Consider the following 19,364-nt stretch of genomic DNA (forward strand, 5'->3'; position numbering starts at 1 on the left):
TACAACAAAGTCATTCAATTATACAAACACATACGTCAACTCTTTTTTAGATTCTTTTCCCATCTAGGTCACAGCTTTTTTTTTTTATTGTGGTAAAATAAAGATAGCATAAAACTGACCATTTTAGCTACCTCTAAGTGTACAGTTCAGTGGTATTAAGTATAATCACCTTGTCATGCAACTATCATCGCTATCAATTCCAGAACTTTTTCATCATTCCAGACTGGACTCTGTACCCATTACACAATTAACTTCTCATTCCCTCTTCCCCTTCCAGTTTTAAGCCCTAAGATTTGGGGTGCTTTGTTGCACAACAGTAGAAAATTGAAATACCAACACTTGGTGAGATTGTCTTAGTTTTAGTGTAGGAAAGTAGTTTCCCAATCTATGCATCTCTTCTCTGCCAGCCTCCTCTTCCCCAGCCTTAGTCACTAAGAAGCACGTGTCCTCCTCTGCCATTGCCCCCCCCCCCCCCCCCCGCCCCAGCAAGCTTTCATGTCCCCATAGCTCTGGTGACTTGGCTCTGGGTCTTGCCTGCATTTCTCAGAGTGGTGTCCACAGAAAGAACACTGTCCTCTAGGGGAGACTAGAGTAGCAAAGCCTGCGGCAGAGTTTGTAAACCAATGGCCACATCATGCCCACATATATGCTTTATTCAGCACATACCATCAACTTGCAGTGTTTGAAAATAATTTGAACGTATATACGCTACTTTATACAGAAATAACAAATGAGGACCTATCGTATAGCACGGGGAACTCCACTCAGTACTCTGTAATGGCCTAATGGGATAAGAATCTGAAAAAGAGGAGGCGTATGTCAAGTTCCTGGGTGGCTCAGATGGTCAAGAATACACCTGCAATGCAGGAGACCCAGGTTCAATCCCTGGTCGAGAAGATCCCCTGGAGAAGGGAATGGCAACCCACTCCAACAGTCTTGCCTGGAAAATTCCATGGACAGAGGAGCCTGGTGGGCTACAGTCCATGGGGTCACAAAGAATCAGTTATGACTGAGCAGCTAACACTTTCTTTCTTTCATGTGTATGTACAATTGAATCACTTGGCTGTACATCTGAAACTAACACGGCCCTGTAAATCAACTATACTCCAACAAAAAGTTAAAAAAAAGGAAATACAAATGATTCAAACATAAAAAAAAAAAGAGAAAATCTGAATTTGTTTCCAATGTGTGAAGGTCCAGAGAGCCACATGCAAAGCTTTCTGGTTTACTCTGGAGAAACAGAACCCCCAGCCACACGAGGTCCACATTCCCACAGGACGGAGCTCTTGGCTGGGTTGAGCAAGAGGCTGTCCCTGCTGGGACAGATCTGTGCCCTCCAGCCTTCTGCAGTCCAGACAGGCCTGGCTGCGCTTACTTTCCAATGCCTTACACCCAGCCCCTTCTCTCCTTTGCCCTTTGGGCTACTTGGCCTCTGGGCGTTTGAGCTTCAACCTCTGGCTAAAGGGACAATCATTGCCCATGAGTGAGCCTGTGCTTCTGTAAATACAGCCATAGGATTCTAGCTGTTTGGCCACTATACTCCAAGCTCAGAATCTCCTAAGCCTCTGAGCTTTTTCTGGCAACTTGCCCAGTGATATCTTGGCCATGATGCTTACCAGAGGTTATAAGGGCCTTCATGATCTATCTGCTGCTTCTTGGAACTAAGGAGAGAAAGGAGTTTATGGCAGGTGAGTGCCTGGTTTGAGAACACATGATGAAGGCAGGGGATTGATTTCAGGGCCAGATGATGACCCAGATCCTGGCCTGATGGCTTTTGGGGATGATTTGACATTTCCAAGTTTCACTCCAGGTGCTGATCTCAGTTTGACCTGAATTATTATCCCTATATCTTCCTCTCTGGCCACTGGACTAAGCTCCGGGAGGATGGGGTGGCTTGTGATTTATCTTTGATCTCCTAGAGCCTGGCATGCAGTAGGGTCTTGATAAGTGTTCACTGAATCAAATTTTAAAGGAGGAAAACCTGAAAAATTGTAGAGGAGTGCTGGCTTGACATAGGAGTTAGGATGCCCACCAAGAGAAGGTGCTGAGAGACCTCTGACAGAAAGCATCTACGAAAGGAGCTGGATGCAGTCCTCTTAGCCTTGGTGAGGTCAAGATACATGTGTGAACCTGGATGCAAATGCAGGATCCACTAACTCATTCATTCCTCCATTTTCAGATATCTGTAGGGCACCTGCTGGCACTGAATGTAGGTGCTGAGAATTAGGGATGGGCTGGGGGAAGGGTACTCTGATTTAAATCAAAGGTCTGAAGGGGCAGGAAGTGGCCATGTAGGTTCTAAACATGTCGAAATGCACGGGGGCCCTTTTGTGGCAACTTTAGGGTGCTGGTGGATGTCTAGCTCAGGGTAGACAGCCCTGAGTTTGGAATTAAACATGCATGAGTTAAAATCCTCTTTCTGTCACTTTTCAGCTATGAGCCCCTTGTTCTCTGAGCTCAGTTTCCTCATCTGGCAAATGGGGAGAGTTCCTACCCCCAGGGTAATTGTGAGGATTATCTGAGATATTTACATAAAACAGAGCACAGTGCCTGGCTTTTCCTTTCCTTTGAGAAATGATGGCTTAAAAAAAATGTCTATTACTGTCATTAGAAGGCAGGGGAAGAAGACAAAGGACCATGGCTGGATGGTGGGTCATGGCCTCTTGGGGAAGATGGAGGAGGTGACTTGGTGCAGGTCATCGTGTGGGCCCAAGGGTAGGCGACTTGCACACTTGCTGGTCATCGCATTTGGTAGGACAAAGAGGCCCCGACGAGATCTTGCCTATCTTTAGTTTCTCTGAGGGGAGAGGAAGTAGCAGTGGGAGCTACTACCTTGGGTCTACTTCTAGCCAAGAAGGGCAGAATCAGTGACGTGGAAAAGGCAGAAACCTTGAGAAAATGTGGAGTCACAGTGGCTCCTGGAAGGGGGAGGGTCAGCCTTCCTGGGCTTGAGAGGGTGCTTGTCTGAAAGTTCAGGGCCAAGTGACAAGTGAATCCAAGGCTTGAAGCGGGAGGAGGGCACAACCTGAGTGGCTGGGTGGTGGTTGAGAGTGGGACTCTGACTGCACAGTGGGCGTTGTCTTCATGGTCCGGGGTGGCTGATGGTGCCTGTAGGGAGTGGTCCCGGACACCAGCCACGTTGTACCACTCAGCAGACCACGTGTGCGGCAGCCCTTGCTCTCTGGACTTCTCAGTGCTTCTCCAGATCATTTTCCCATGAACGCAGCTGGAGTGGTGAATGGACAATGAGAGGCAGGGATAATCATACTGATCAACACTTCTTAATCTGCTCCTGCTGGCCACTGATCTCGAGTCATACAATCCCTGTGTCCTCTCCAAGTAGGTGCTTCACTCAGCTGTACACTGAGACCCACGTGGTTTCAGCCCCAGCTGCCTTGTCAAGCCTGCAGCTACTCTGGTTGGGGAGAACTGGCTCTGGAGATGGTGGGATTCAGGTGAGGCCGGGTAGCTTTGTGCCACGTCTTTCCCACCCTCCTCCCCAATAACCTCATTAGCGGCAAGAATTCAGGGGGTCCCTCTTGCCTCCTCTGCAGCCTGATCATCCACAGCAGCATTTGATTGTAAAAAGCTTCTATTCTCTCTGGCTCCAGCCTGGGCTATTCTGCCAGTCTTTGTTCTAAACCCAAGAAGAATGCAGAAGGATTTCTCCTGCCTTTTGATGCTTTTTCTGAAATTTAACTTCCAAGTCTCTGCTACTTTCTGCAGGGGGAAAAAAATTACCCATTCAGGTACTTGAAAGCAGTTGCCACAGGTAAAGAGGAAGGAGCATGGAGCCCATGGGTGAGCTCTGGTCCAGGGTTTGAGAGAACTTTACTTCTTTCCATCAATTCCTAATCTCAGGGACCTGTTCCTATTGTATCTGGGTGCCTGGTGGGGTTTCCTTTCCTAGGAATTATTGCCAACCTCCTGCTTCAGTGTCCTTAGCTTTCATTGCTCTGTGGATATCACTGTGGCTGATTGCTTGTCTTTCTGGAGTCTCTTTCTGGACTCTTTTCAGAGCTTTCCCACCATTCCAGCGAGAGGAACACTAATAAATATTGCCTCCCATTAACTGAGCATCTGGCTTACATCCCTGTCTCAGCACTCTCCAGAGGGCTCTCTGAGATTCTGCTGTCTTTGCCTGCTTCAGCACCCATACTCCATCACCCTTGTAACTACTCTCCTTTCAGCTGTCTGAGATCACATGACTCTCTAAGCTGCCCTACCTCCCCATCACTCCTGCATTCACATTGCCTTGGGCTCTATTGCTGTTCAGTCGCTCAGTTGTCATATCTGACTCTTTTTGACCTCATGGACTGCAGCTGGCCAGTTTCCTCTGTCCTTTATTTCCTGGAGTTTGCTCAATGCCAGGACTCCATTGAGTCTATGATGCTATCTAACCATCTCATTCTCTGCCGCCCACTTCTCCTTTTGATTTCAATCATTGCCAGCATCAGGGTCTTTTCCAATGAGTCGGCTCTTTGCATCAGGTGGCCAAAGTAATGGAGCTTCAGCTTCAGCAACAATCCTTCCAATGAATATTCAGGGCTGATTTCCTTTAGGATTGACTGGTTTGATCTCCTTGCTGTTCAAGGGACTCTTGAAAGTCTTCTCCAGTGCCACAATTTGAAAGCATCACTTCTTTGGTGCTCAGCCTTCTTTATGGTCCAACTCTCACATCTGTACATGACTACTTGGAAAAACTATAGCTTTGACTAGATGGACCTTAGTTGGCAAAGTGATGTCTCTGCTTTTTAATATGCTGTCTAGGTTGGTCATAGTTTTTCTTCCAAGGAGCAAGCATCTTTTAATTTCATGGCTGCAGTCACCATACGCAGTGATTTTGGAGGTCAAGAACATAAAGTCTTGGCTTTTCCAAGACTGTTTCCATTTTTTCCCCTTCTACTTGCCATGAAGTGATGAGACCAGATGCCATGATCTTAGTTTTTTTTAATATTAAGTTTCAAGTTAGCTTTTTCGGTCTCCTCTTTCACCCTCATCAAGGAGCTCTTTAGTTCCTCTTTCACTTTCTGCCATTGGAGTGGTGTCATCTGCATATCTGAGGTTGTTAATTTTTCTAACAACAATCTTGACTCCAGCTTGTGATTCATTCAACCTGGAATTTTGCGTGATGTACTCTTTACTTAAGTTAAATAACAAGGGTAACAGTATACACCCTTGTTGTACTCCTTTCTCAATTTTGAACCAGTCAGTTGTTCCATGTCCGGTTCAAACCACTGCTTCTTGACCTGCATATAGATTTCTCAGGAGACAGGTAAGGTGGTCTAATACTCTAATCTCTTTAAGAAGAGATTGTTGTGATACACACAGTCAAAAGCTTTAGCATAGTCAATGAAGCAGAAGTAGATGTTTTTCTGGAATTCCCTTGCTTTCTCCATGATCCAACAAATGTTGGCAATTTGATCTGTGGTTCCTCTACCTCTTCAAAACCCAGCTTGTACATCAGGAAGTTCATTAGTTCACATACTGCTGAAGTCTAGCTTGAAGGATTTTGAGCATAACCTTACTATTAATTGCATGTGAGATGAGTGCAACTGTATGGTAGTTTGAACTTTCTTTTGCATTGCTCTTCTTTGGGATTGGAATGAGAACTGACCTTTTCTAGTCCTGTGGCCACTGCTAAGTTTTCCAAATTTGCTGACATATTGAGTGCAGCACTTTAATGGCATCATCTTTTAAGATTTCTAATAGCTCAGCTGGAATTCCATCACCTCCACGAGCTGTGTTCATAGTGATGCTTTGGCACCACTGCCCATCCCTAGAAACTCTCTTATATCTCTTAGTTCAAAGTCCCCCATATATGAATGACTATGGCCAGCTCAGAGGATGAGTGGCCCACAAATGGATGGGCTGCCTTTTGGTCAGGCTTTCTTTTCTCAACAATTATCTTGTCCCAGACCTGGTCCTGCTTAGAACTCACATGGCTGTTGGAATATTCTGTATATTTCTGAGATAGTCTCAGAAAACGATCAGTATGTGTGGTGGTTGAAAGACGGTCTAAGAAACAGAGACCTGGGGCCTAAATCTTCTAACTTCCTGCATGATCTTGAGCAAGTCCCCTCTCTTCTCCAGACCTCAGTTTTCCCATCTGGATAATGAGAAGGTGAGATAATTTGTAAGAACCTGGCTAGCTCTCAACTAATCATCATCATCACAAAATTACCAACGTTTATTATTGAATGTTTCCATGTGCTCCCTGCTTTCCCTGCATTGTCTCATTGAATCCTACAGTTTTGTGTCAGTCTTTTTCAAAGGAGGAAATAAAGGCTCAGAGATGTTAGGTAACATGCCCAAGAAGACACAGCCAGCAGGGGCTTGTCGGATCCCAGAGCCTTGGTTCACCCTTCTAGAGCAAAGGGACTACAGATTGGCGCCTCTCATCCCTGAAGGCTTGGAGAGCTTTTGAGGCTGCTTGCATGACCCCGGTGCGGTCCCCGCCACTTACCGTGGAATGGAGTTAGCACGTTTCATCACACTTGGTAGGGTTGGAATCATCCCTCCCCCACGCCCGCATCCTAAGGTAATGGATAGCTCACAGTTCTGACAGTCAGGCGGCATGCTGTCCCTGAACTGTGCTTTTGCCCTTTAAACACCAAAGTTGAATCAGCTCCTGTTTCCTTCACAGGGAGGCCCAGCATCCCAGGAACTATAGTCAGATCAGTATTTTTCAGGCAGCACGGTCTTCCTAACACCTCCAACATACGAAATGGCTCTTTCACCGCATGTAGGCCCTGGGGATTTTTTTCTTAAATTAAGAATTTGATACATTCCTCCAGTCCCTCTCCAGGGGTTGCAGAGAGCAGGCAAAGTGATGCCTTGTGCTAATGTGAAGGTGTGGTTCTGCATTTTGAAGGAGATCTTGACAATCTCCAGGAAAAAAAAAATGTCCCCAAATGACCCTCAGTTCTTGGTAAGAAATGTGAGCTTGCATGAGCGCTGAAGGGCCTTGTGTCCCCTGGAAATCCACAGCCTGTTTGAGGGTCAAATGACAGAATGGAAGGGCATGTGTGTGTATGTGTGCCCGTGTGTGTGTGTGTTGGGGGGTGCAGGGGCCCTGGGACTGATCCATCCTGAGTGAGTGCTCCACACAGGAAAGGCCACTGCGCAGGGAGTCTGGATGTTTGGTTTGCTGGGTGACCTTGGAGCCTCCCTCATATGGCTGCTCTGAGCCTTCATCAACCTGGATCCCAAGAGAAAGGGCCAGCACATGTAACCTGCAGGCTTTTCTGGGGTGGGGAGCTGGCACCCACCTCATGGAGGGCAAGCGTCCATGGAAGGTGAGGGAGCTGGTCTTGGGGAGGAAGGGTGGTGGGAAGTCAAACAAATAGGAGTTCTGTCCTGGCTTGACCTCTTGGGGCTTTGATTTCCTCATCTGAAAAATGGGATAGCAATAGTACCTACATCATAAATTATCAGGAAGATTAAATGAATGTTGATCAAAGTGTATGGCACCTGGAAAAATATTTTTTCCATACATTAATTTTTATAGAAGCTATACATATATTTAAATTAATAGAATTTATTTTTAAAGGAAATTTTGGTTTACAGAAAAACTGATTAGAAAGTAAAGAGTGTTCCCATATACTGCTCCTGCTCCAGGAGGAGGAGCATTTACACCTTGTATTAGTGGGGTATATTTGAAATAGTTGATGAACCAATGCTGATATGTTATTATTCTCTAAAGTCCTAGTTTACACTAGGGTTCACTTTTTGTGTTGTACATTCTGGAGGTTTTGACAAACGTCAGTATTATGATATCTTACAGAGTAGTGTCACTCCCCTAAAAATCTTCTGTGTTCCGTTCAAGTATCCTTCCCTGAACTGGCAATCACTGTCTCCACAGTTCTGCACTTTCCAGAATGTCACCTGGTTGGACTCCTACATTATGTAACCTCTTCAAATGGGCTTCTTTCCCTTAATGAGATGCATTTAAGTTTCTGCCATGTCTTCTCAAAGCTTGCTAGCTCACTTCTCTGCATCACTGAGTAAGAGTCCCTCATATGGATGTACCACAGTTTACTTGTTCACTCACCCACTGAAAGACATCTCAGTTGCTCCCAGTTTGGGCATTGTTAATTTTATAACATCCGGGAGGTGAGTGTCATGATTTGAGGGCAAAGCCCTTAGAATCAGACCGAATGGCTTCAATATTCTGCCAGTAGCTGGGTGATCTTAGAAAGTTAATGTCTTCCACCTTCCTCCTCTGAGAAATGGGCCTATGAGAGGCCAGACTGCTCACACAGACATCTACGCTGCGATGGCTTAAGCAGAATAGAAATGGCTCCAGGTCAGCAGAGGGGGCTGCCACACTGGGAAAATTCAGGGACCCAAACCCACCATTTCAATACTGGGCTTCTCTGGGGGTCCAGGTCCCTGCCAGAGGGTGGGAGGTGAGGGGGTTTGTTACTGACCAGGGTTCTTGGCTTCCTTAACCTATAGAAATTCATCAGAGGCCAGACAAGAAATTCAGGCCAGGCTTTAATGGGGCCCCTGCTGCAACATGCAGGAGCGAGAACAAACCACACTTTCCCTTGCTTGCTTGCTCCCAGAGGGGGCTGAGCTTGTTCCTTAAATGGGGTGAAGGTAAGGGTGTGTTCAGTGGTCGGGCTGGAGGCGTGGCTTAGGTGGCTTGCCCACTTTGAGGAGGTGTTGTATGCCGGGGCATGCCCAGTGCTCTACTTTTGTTCCGATCTGGTGCTTTTTCTCCAAGTTTTTTAAAAGTGGCATTTGGGTTTTTTTGGTCTCTTTGTATCATTTGTCCAGAATTTGCCCTAACTGGCATTCATGTGGTTATTTTTAGTCCTATATAGTTTCTTTGTATACTATACAGAGTAAAGTTGCTCCAGGAGAGTTGTGTCCACCTGCGAGCAAAGCAGTGATGCAGTAAAGGGTATCAGGTTTACTCACTCCTTAACTGCCCTGGCCTGGAAGTGGTGCACATGGCCCTTGCTCACATGCTATTGGACAGAACTTGGTCACATGGTCTTACCTCACTGAAAGGGAAGCTGGGAAATGTAGTCTAGCTATGTGTCCAGCTTCAAATCTATCCATAGAAAGGGGAGAATGGAGTTGGGTGGGCAGCTGGCAGTCTCTGCCACGTGATGATAGAAGCTACTTACAGGTTTATGATGAGAATTAAATGAGAGGATTTGTGTAACATCCTTAGCTTAGTGCCTGGTGCAAAGTTAATGATATGTGTTAGTTTGTTCTAGGATTATTCACAAGGAATTAGAGGATCAGAGCTTTTCTGAGCCAGGGGCCTTTTAAAGATCTAGCTTAGTGGGTTTCATACTGTGTTCAGTTGACCCCTTCCAGACCTCTCAGGAACCCCTGGGGGTGTTGGAAGATGAGTGGGGAGTCCAGCCCCAAACTGATTTCAACCAGAGACTCTCCTACATCACCCAGTTCACATACTGGGCTCCAGATAAGATTCAATTGAAGAGAAGGGTCTGCAGTTTTTAAAAAAAACCTTATAAATCACTTATTGGCCACTAGGGTGATCCCCTGAATTCACACAGCAGGGTCTTCCAACCTCCCTCATCTCAACCTTGTTTCTCGGTTGAGGTGGTCCAGGGCTGAACCCTGGCTTCATCAGGGCCACCAGAGGGAAGGCTAGTGGGGATGGCGATGGGAACAGAAGTGACAAGGGGATCAGCCATTGCCAGAGGCTATGGGCTGAAGTCAACCGGAGCTTGTCCCCAGTCCACCAATTGTCCCTGCCTCCGATGGGATGAGGGCTTCCTAGGCTGACTCTCCTGACCTAGGGCTGGGAGGCAAGAGGGGACTCTGGGATCAGCAGGGTATGTGAATCTCTGGTGGAGACTGCTTGGGCAGGGGTTTTGCTCCCAAGTCCAGGACTTCACATCTTTGCCTATACATTCCATCCTGGTACACTGGCCCAGTGTCCAGGGCCCCAGCCTACTCAGATGGTTCAAAGCTGGCTCTATTGTCTTGAGTATTTGCTTTGTCTCCTGGCCTCACTGCATCTGTGAAAGTGACAAGCTTGCTGTCTGTCCTGTGTACTACCAGGAGGCTGTGGAGTTGAGTGTTAGGAACTCAGGCTTGGGGTCAGCAAACCTGGGTTCAAATTCTGACTCATTTGCTTACTTGTGTGTGTGACCTTCAGCATTGCCTTATCTCCCAGGCCTTCAGTTTCTCATCTGGCAAATGGGTATAGTACCTATTTCAGAGGGTTAGTGTGAGGATTAAGCAAGATAATGTGTGGAAAGACCTCAGCAAATCACAGTTATTGACAATTAATTGCCACCTTAGCCAAGAGAGAAAGTTTAAAATTCTAAAAAAATGTAACAGTAATAAACTTGCTATAATAAAACCCTGAAAGACATAAGTAAAATTCTATTCCTCATCTTGTTTTTTCTTCTCCATCCACTTCTGTATCTTTCCCCACAAATTACACTTTTAAAAATCATCTTTAATGAATCACAGTCCCAGTCAAGAAACCTTGTCACACTTTGTCTTATAAGCTCTCTCACCAGCTGGCCCTGTCCTCCCTGCCTCTCTCACCTCCCACTATCCTCCTCCTCCCCACCCCCTCCCCTCTTTCCTATTCCAGCCCCACTGAACTGCTGACCCAGATGCCACATCTTTGCTTGTGCTGTTTTCTCTGCTTGAGGTCCCTGATCTCTCTCTCTTCTCATCAGCCCCCTTCTCATTCTTCAATGAAGAAACACTGCCTCTTCCTCTTTGTGAAACTTTCCGTGGCTCCTCACCTCCCTTATCCACCACACCATCCTGCTGGATGGTCTGATACAGTTTTCTTGACCCCCGCATAGGTCCATATAGTCAAAGCTATGATTTTTCGAGTAGTCATGTGCACATGTGAGAGTTGGACCATAGAGAAGGCTGAGCACCAAAGAATTGATGCTTTCGAACTGTGGTGCTGGAGAAGACTCTTGAGAGTCCCTTAAACTGCAGGGAGATCCAACCAGTCAATCCTAAAGGAAATCAGCCCTGAATATTTATTGGAAGGACGGATGCTGAAGCTCCAATCCTTCGGCCACCTGATGTGAGGAGCTGACTCATTGGAAAAGACCCTGATGCTGGGAAAGATTGAGGGTGGGAGGAGAAGGGGGTAACAGAGGATGAGATGTTTGGATGGCATCACTGACTCAATGGACATGAGTTTGAGCCAACTCTGGGAGACAGTGAGGAACAGGGAAGCCCGGCGTGCTGCAGTCCATGGGATCGCAAAGAGTCAGACGCGACTGAGTGACTGAACAGCAACAAAAACAACAATATGGCCAAGGGCCATAACCAGGCCATGGAGCTGGCTCTCAGCCTCCCCGCTCCCCAAACCCAGTGTGAGGCTTCTCCCAGAGCAGGCGATAGGGAAAGCCTTTGAAGTATTATGTTTCTTGTGGTTTACTTTTACATAAAACCACAACCCTTATGCTGGATTCAGCTCTGTGTTTCTAATTTCCCTTTTGTCCCAGGGACCACTGTGCGGGAGCCAGCCCGGCACTGTTGCTCTGATGGAGCTGTTTCTCCCTGGAGGTAGGTTGGGTGAATTTAATGAAGTTAATGGCCAGGGAGAGATTTGCTCCAGACAGCAACCAGAGCGTGGACTCTGTCTCTGAGATGAATAGAGGTTCCCTTAGGTGCAGCCATGGAGAGAGGAAGGAGGTGTTGGCATTTCTCCTCTCCCACTGGGTCTCCTTGGAGAGCTTCAATAGGACAAGCTTCAGGCTCCCGAGGGCCTTTGCCCATGGACTTCTTAGAATGGGACTAGTGCTTGTGACTGGGGTTTGGAAGCAGTATGAGCAGGTACAAAAGTCTAGAACCTTCTGCCAGAGACCCTGGCAGTTGCCACAGCCTCTAAAGAGCCTTCTGTAGCCCGTCTGACTTGGAGATGGAGAAAGCCAGGTAGATACATGCCTGGTTGGCCCGGGTGCCTCAGCTGAGTGTGTGGGCTCTGTCCCCCTGGTCACCTTGACCGCTCTTTGGCTCTTGGACAGTTAATTTGCCTTCTGCTTCATCCTCCTCTTCCTGTGTTATTCATTCCTAACATTTCTGTACATCCCAGTTTAGCTTGTATTTCAAGGCTCACTCCAAATACCATCTCCTTTGTGAAGCCTTCCTTGATTTTCCACCTCTCTCTCTAAGCTGGGATGGGTTTTTCCCTTTCAATTCACAGGATACTTTCGGCATTGATGATCTGATATTATAATTTATTTATTTAATTTATTAAATTGTAAAAGCAATGCTTACTTATTTCAGAGGTCAAACGAAATAGAGATTTACAAAAAAAAAAAAAATCAAGAATTTACTCCTTCCACTTTTCTTCCCTCTCCAATCCTGCTCCTCTCCCCAGGAACCTCTATTAAGGGTTTGACGAGTTCTTTTCATAGCTTTCTTTGTGATTCATGCTAACACACACACACATACACACACACACACACACACAACCTGTGTAGATAGCTTCTGACATGGTTCCCAATGACCTTTGCCTCCTGTATTCATGCCTTTGTGTATTCTCCTCTCTTTGAGTGTGAGCTGGACCCAGTCACCTGCTTCTCATGACTAGAATATGGCAACAGTGATAGGACGTCACTTCTGGGATTAGTTACAAAAGACTGCAGCTTCTGCTGTCTTGGTCTTCTCCCTCTGGCTCTTCTTTTGGGCTTGTTCTGATACAGAGAGCCACCTGGGAAGGAAGTGAGGGTGGTTTCTGCCCAACCACCAGTGAGGAACTGAAGACCTCCCTCCAAAAGCCCTGGAGAAGTTGATCTTGCCAGCAACCATGCAGGTGACCTTGGACACAGATCCTTCCACAGTCAAGCCTTTGGATGACTGTATCCCTGGCAGACACCTTAAAAAAAAATTATTTATTTTTGTCTGTGCTGGGTTTTTGTTGCTGTGTGCAGGCATTCTCTAGCTGAAGTGAGAGGGAACTACTCTCTGTGGTGGTGCGTAGGCTTCTTATTGCAGTGACTTCTCTTCCTGTGGAGCACGGACTCTAGGGCACAGGCTCAGTAGTTGTGGTGAACAAACTAAGTTGCCCCATGCAATGTAGGATCTTAGTTCCCAGACCAGGGGTTGCACCTGTGTCTCCTGCATTGGCAGGTGAATTCTTAACCATAGGACCACCAGAGAAGTCCCTCAGCGGAAACCTTGATGGCAGCCTCACAAGAGATTCTGAGCCAGAGGACCCAGCTAAGAAGTGCTTGGATTCCTGACCCAGAGAAACTGTGAGATAATACATGGGTGTTATCTCAAGCATCTAAGCTTTGGGGAAATTTGTTACAAAGTAATAGATAAGTAACATCTGTTATGTGCAAGTGCTTTTATTTCTATAGGATAAATTCATAATAGAGTTAGCGAAGAGTCAACAGTTATACTTATTCTAACTGTTAGCAGGTTACTTGTAAAAGATTGTAGCAATTCCTATTCTCTCCAGTCCTTGCCCTCACATATTCATCAGAACTGGATATTAGCAATCATTTACAATTTTTGCTACTCCAATATGTGAAAATGGCGCCTTATTCTTGTTATCATTTGCATTTCCTTTACTGGTAGGGAAGTGTTAGTCTCTCAGTCATGTCCCACTCTTTGTGACCCCACGGACTGTCTCCCGCCATGCTCCTCCATACATGGGATTTTCCAGGCAAGACTATTGGAGTGGGTTGCCATTTCCTTCTTCAGGGGATCTTCCTGACCCAGGGATCGAACCCGGGTCTCCCGTATTGCAGGCAGACTCTTTACCATCTGAGCCACCAGGGAAGCAAAACTTTTTGGTTGTGTAACTCAGCATATGGGATCTTATTTCCCCAACCAAGGGTCAAACTTGTGCCCCTGCATTGGAGTCACAGAGTCTTAACCACCAGGCCATCAGGGAAATTCCCACTACTAGGGAGGTTGAGCATTTTTCCCTTATATTTATTGTCCATCTTTATTATATTAGGCAAATATTTATTAATCCCCTACTGTTGTATTATGAAACATTACTAGGACATGGGCCTTGCCTTCAAAGAGCTCACAGATCAATGGGGAATATGAACATGCATAAATATATATAGTAGCACTGTAAGTGCTGAAATGAATATTTGCATCCGATGTTCTGGAAACACAGAAGGAAAAGAGGCCAAAATTTCCTGGAGTTGCTTGATAAGAGAGGTGGAGAAATGGGCCTTTGAGCAGGACATTGAAGGAACTGTGGAAATTTGACCAAAGGAGGAGAGTACAGTATGGGCAAAGACCCAGAGGCATGACCACATTGGTGGTGTTCAACAGGCTGGATCAGAGGAGGCAGAGTGATGGAAAAGAGGAAGAATGGGACTGGAGCTGGTTACTTATGGCTGATTGTGAGGATTCAGATGCTGGGCTCAAGGCTTTGGATACCATCATGCAAGTTCTCAGAGACCCTGTAGATTTTTCAGCAGAAGAGTGGCCTGATGGATTGATGTGATTGGCTGTGTTGGTGCACCTGTCACATCTCAGTGATTAGAGGACACAATCCCTGAAGGTTTGAATCAGTTACATTTCTGTGTCTCTCCCAGCACCCAGCAGGCATCCACACAGACCTGTGGGCTGAATGAAAAAATGGACCCATGGAGAAGGAAATGGCAACCCACTCCAGTATTCTTGCCTGGAGAAGTCCATGGACAGAGGGGTCTGGCGGGCTACAGTCCATGCGGTTACATGACAGAGCATGTGTGCACAAGGGTGGAGGGAGATGGGTTGGTAGCAATAAAGTGGTAGAACTAAGAAAAAAAAAAAATGGACCCAGTCCCACGGATGGGACTGGCAAATACAGGCTGAAAATATCAGTGGGGGCACTGAGTTGAGAGACTTGGCTGGGACAGGTGGGACTCAGGAAGCGAAAGGAAAGGTGCTGGTATTAAAAGATGATCCGGGGCCACACAAGTCTACCCCATGCCCAGGACCCATCCTGCACAGGTTCCCTGCACCTGAGCCCTGGCTGGGGTGCTTGCTGCTGACCACACACACGTGGCTTCTCTCCATCCTAATCCTTAGAGACACCTTGGGCATTGGCCCCAACAGACAGATGGCTTGCTTCCTTCTTCTCCTTTGCCTGAGCATCTTCTTCCCAACTAGCCATGATGAAGGTGGGAAACATGCTCCTCATTGTATTTTAATAAGACTAGATGTTCTCAAGGAGGAAAGAGAATGAGCTAAAAGGAGCCCTTTATATTTCTCTTGGGCAACAAACCTCCCCTGACAAATGTGGTTCTTTTCCTCATGCATGCACCCCAATCGATTTTCCCTCCATCAGAATCCCTCAGGCGTTGCCAGCCTCCTAATGGTAACCGATGGGGACACATGGAGCTTCTGTTTTTAGCGGGGCTGCCAATAGCCTTGGCCTGTCTAGGACCCACACACGGCAGGTTTAGAACAATTCTGCTAATAATAATAAAAGCTACCATTTATTAACTGCCTGCTAAGTGCCAGGCACTGTGCTAAGTGCTGTATGTATGTCATCTGGTTCAGCCCTCACTAGTCCGGCGACATCTGTATGAACAGACCTTGTTTTATTGCACTTTTTGCAGATGTTGCATTTTTTCCAAATGGAGGGTTTGTGGCCACCATGCATTGAACAAATCTGCCGGTGCCATTTTCCAGCAGCATTTACTCATTTCATGTCTCTGTGCTGCATTTTGGTGATTCCCCAATATTTTGTCAACTCTCCAATAAAAAATATAGATATAAAAATCTCAAATAAAATATAAGCTAAATGAATTTAAAAGCAAAAATTTATATGGCATGAAGCTTCTCTGTATGATACTATCATGGTGGACATGTGTCATTATAAATTTGTCTGAACCTATAGAAGATACAACACCAAGGTGAGCCCTGATTTTAACTATGGACTTTGTTTGATAACAATGTGTCAGTCTACGATTCTCAAGTGTAGCAAATGTACCACTCTGGTGGGGAATGTTGATTCTCAACTGTAACAAATGTACCACTCTGGTAGGGGATGTTGATTCTCAACTGTAACAAATGTACCACTCTGGTGGGGGATGTTGACAGTGTTGGGAGGTGATGCCTGAGTGAGCACATGGGGTGTGTGGGAAATCTCTGTGCTTTCTGCCCAACTTTGCTGTGAACCCAAAACTACTTTAAAAAATAAAGTCTATTAAAACTTTTCATTATTATTATATTTATTATGGTGATCTGTGATCGTGACATTTGATGTCACTATTGCAAAACAATTACAACTTGCTGAAGGCTCAGATGATGATTAATATTATTTAGCAATAAAGTATTTTGAAATTAAGGTATGTATATTGTTTTTCAGGCATAATAGTACTGCACACTTAATAGACTTCCCTGGTGGCTCAGACAATAAAGAATCTGCCTGCAATGCAGGAGACCCAGGTTTGATCCCTTGGTTGGGAAGATTCCCTGGAGAATGGAATGGCTACCCACTCCAGTATTCTTGCCTGGAGAATTCCATGGACAGAAAAGCCTGGTGGGCTACAGTCCAGAGGGTCACAGAGTCAGACATGACTGAATGACTAAGCATGTGCACACATGCACACACACACACAGACACACACATATACCTTTTACATGCACCAAGTAATCAAAAAATCATATGATATGTTTTATTTCAATATTTGCTTTATTGTAGTGGTCTGGAACCAAACTTGCAGTATTTCGGCAGTCTGACTATATTGTTTTGTCTCCACTTTACAAGTGAGGAAACAGAGGCTCAGGGGAATTAAATAACCAGGTCAGTGCAATCCTGACACTAGGGGGAGGGGCCAGGACTTACCTGCCTCCATGTGGAAGCCCAGCACCCTGCAGATTCACATCCCAGCTTTAACCAATTCAAATCCGCCACTGTGGGTTCCCACTGTGTGCCTTGAAGGAGTGAGACTTCAGATGGTGCCAAGTGGGTCATTTGTACAGTGTTTCCACGTGAGTCTCTCCTTATGGCTGTGGGGGTAAGGGGCTGGGTTCCTGTCCAGGAGTTTCATTCAGAGGAAGAAGAACAAAATGGGATGGTCTGAACCAACAGTCCTGATGAACTCACTTACTCCTCAGCTAAAAGGCACAGGGGTGTGACCTGGAGCTGAGTGTTAGATGACAAGGTACCTAGTCCCTGGAGAGTGGCCTGGAGGCAGGGGACTAGATTCTGGAATCACAATCAGGTGGTCTTACCTGGGCAGTGGGTGCCCCAGGTGAGTTGGCAGGAAAAGCTCAGAGAGTCTTTGGGGGGTAGTTATCTTTGTCTGTTTCTGACGAAGTTTTCCCTTCTCTCCTCTCCTCTCTGCCCTCTTCCTTCCTTTTTTTTTCAATATGAAAATAGCACTTATTGTTTTTCTGAACATAAAATTTCATGCTCTTTGTAAAAAGGTCAGACAGTGTAAAAGTGTGAGGACAAATGTAAAAAAAACCCATAACCCCCACCATCCAGAAATGGACCCCATGACATTTTGGTGTGTAGCCATTCAGACTTGTTCCATCTTTGCCAGGATGGAGTCATACTATACAAACCGGATTCCATCAGAATTTCTCACTTTATAGTAGACTGTAATTACATCTTGGCAATATCTGTAGAGCTGCCTTGTCATTTTATGTGCTGCATGAGTTTTCATTTTTGGATGGTCATCACTTAGTTAGATCTTATTGGTTGTATGTCTTTCCTAAAAAACAAAAACCAAAACAGATGTGTGTCTCAAGGAGCAAGTTATGGCAACTCCTCACATTCTTCTACTACATGTCTTTCATCTTACCTCTCTCAGACCTGCCCCACGACTGAGGGTCCTAGGGTTCAAGAGGGACCAAGGAGAGGAGGAAGAGGCTCACAGATCAGAGGAGGGGGACAATGAAAGAGAGAGAGCATCCAGGTACCAAACTGGCAGGACTCCAGGGCGTGAGTGAAGGGGATGTTGGGAGGCATTGTTTATGCAGGCAGCAGTGCTCTGGGTGATGGACAGAGCTTTCTCGGGTAACGTGACATTCTAGACGAAAACAAATCCCTGGCCCACGAAGGAATGAGATGTCAAACTTCCATTCATCCATCAAATATGCATCTACATCCATCCCATATGTCAGGCTCAGTGCCAGGCACTGGAGATACAGAATCAAATAAATCATGGCCGTAAAAAGATTCATGGGAACAGAAGGAAGGGAAAGATTGTGACCTCTCTGGGACATTTGGGGGGACGGCATTTGAATCAGGCGGGGAGCAGAGAAGAGGGGAGGGCTGGAAATACCAACTGGAAAAATAGCGTATACTGTGGCAGTGAGGAGGAAAAGCAGACCCCATGACTGACAAGTAGGGAGAGGAGGAGGGGGTTGGTGGGAGGAAATTAATTCATGGAGGCTGATTAGGACCAGATCTTGAAGGGTTTTGAATGTCAGATGTCATGCTCAAGGAGTTGTCTTATAGGCTTTTGGGAGTCATTGAAGAAGGATTTGGAGCATATGGAAGATCTGATTCAACAAAGATCCTGGCTACTCTCATGGAAGAGACTGGGGCAGGGGGACCAGCTTAGGGCTCTGTGTGGCCTGTGGGAGAGATGGGGAGGAATCGAGCACCTGTCTTGGGGGTGGAGACTGTGGGGGCCATTGAAACAGGAGCTAAGGAGATAGAAGGTACTGGATTTGGTTTAGAGCAGATGCGGGGGATGGGGAGAGGCAGGAAACCAGGAGGAGGGCAGATCTCTGACTGTCCAGGGCAAGAAGCCCTATCAGCGCACAGAGCACAGGTGATGGGGTGAGGTCGGGTCACAGACACAGCAGCAGGGATTTTGCGCTCTCTCGTGGGCTGCCCAGGGCAGGGGTCGGCAAGTGGTCTGCTTTGGTCTGTGTTTTGCTTCTTGATTGCCATAGACTCAGAGGCTCACTGTCAAGGGGGCCTTGAAGATGGTTGCACCAACCTCCACATTTTATGGAAGATGAAACTGAGACCCAGAGAGGGAGCCACAAGCGCAAGGTCACACAGCAAGTCACAGGAAAAATTGGGGCCACTTCCCAGAGGCAGTGAGTCCCGGGACAAGGTGGCAGGACCAGGGGCAGAAGCAGCTGTGGGCTGTGGAACCCGGCACCCCTGGCTTGGAATCTGGGCTCTGCTACCATTCAGCGACCTTGGGCAGGTCCAGCAATACCTCTGAGCTTCAGTTTCCTCATCTGGAATGTCAGACTAACAATCCTTGTCCTGCAGAGAGGTCACACAGAATGAATGAGACATGAGAGAAAGACGCCTTGTCTTGTGCCTCAACAAATATTGCCTCTCTACCCCTTTTTCTCTCCAAAGCTTGGCCTCATCATTTCCAATCTCCCATCTCTGGGCTGATTTTTCCACTCTTAATTAAGATCGTACAAGTTTCCTGAATTGACAAAGATTCAAA

The sequence above is a fragment of the Cervus canadensis genome, chromosome 2, assembly GCF_019320065.1.
Source record: "Cervus canadensis isolate Bull #8, Minnesota chromosome 2, ASM1932006v1, whole genome shotgun sequence".
In the NCBI taxonomy this organism is placed as follows: domain Eukaryota; kingdom Metazoa; phylum Chordata; class Mammalia; order Artiodactyla; family Cervidae; genus Cervus; species Cervus canadensis.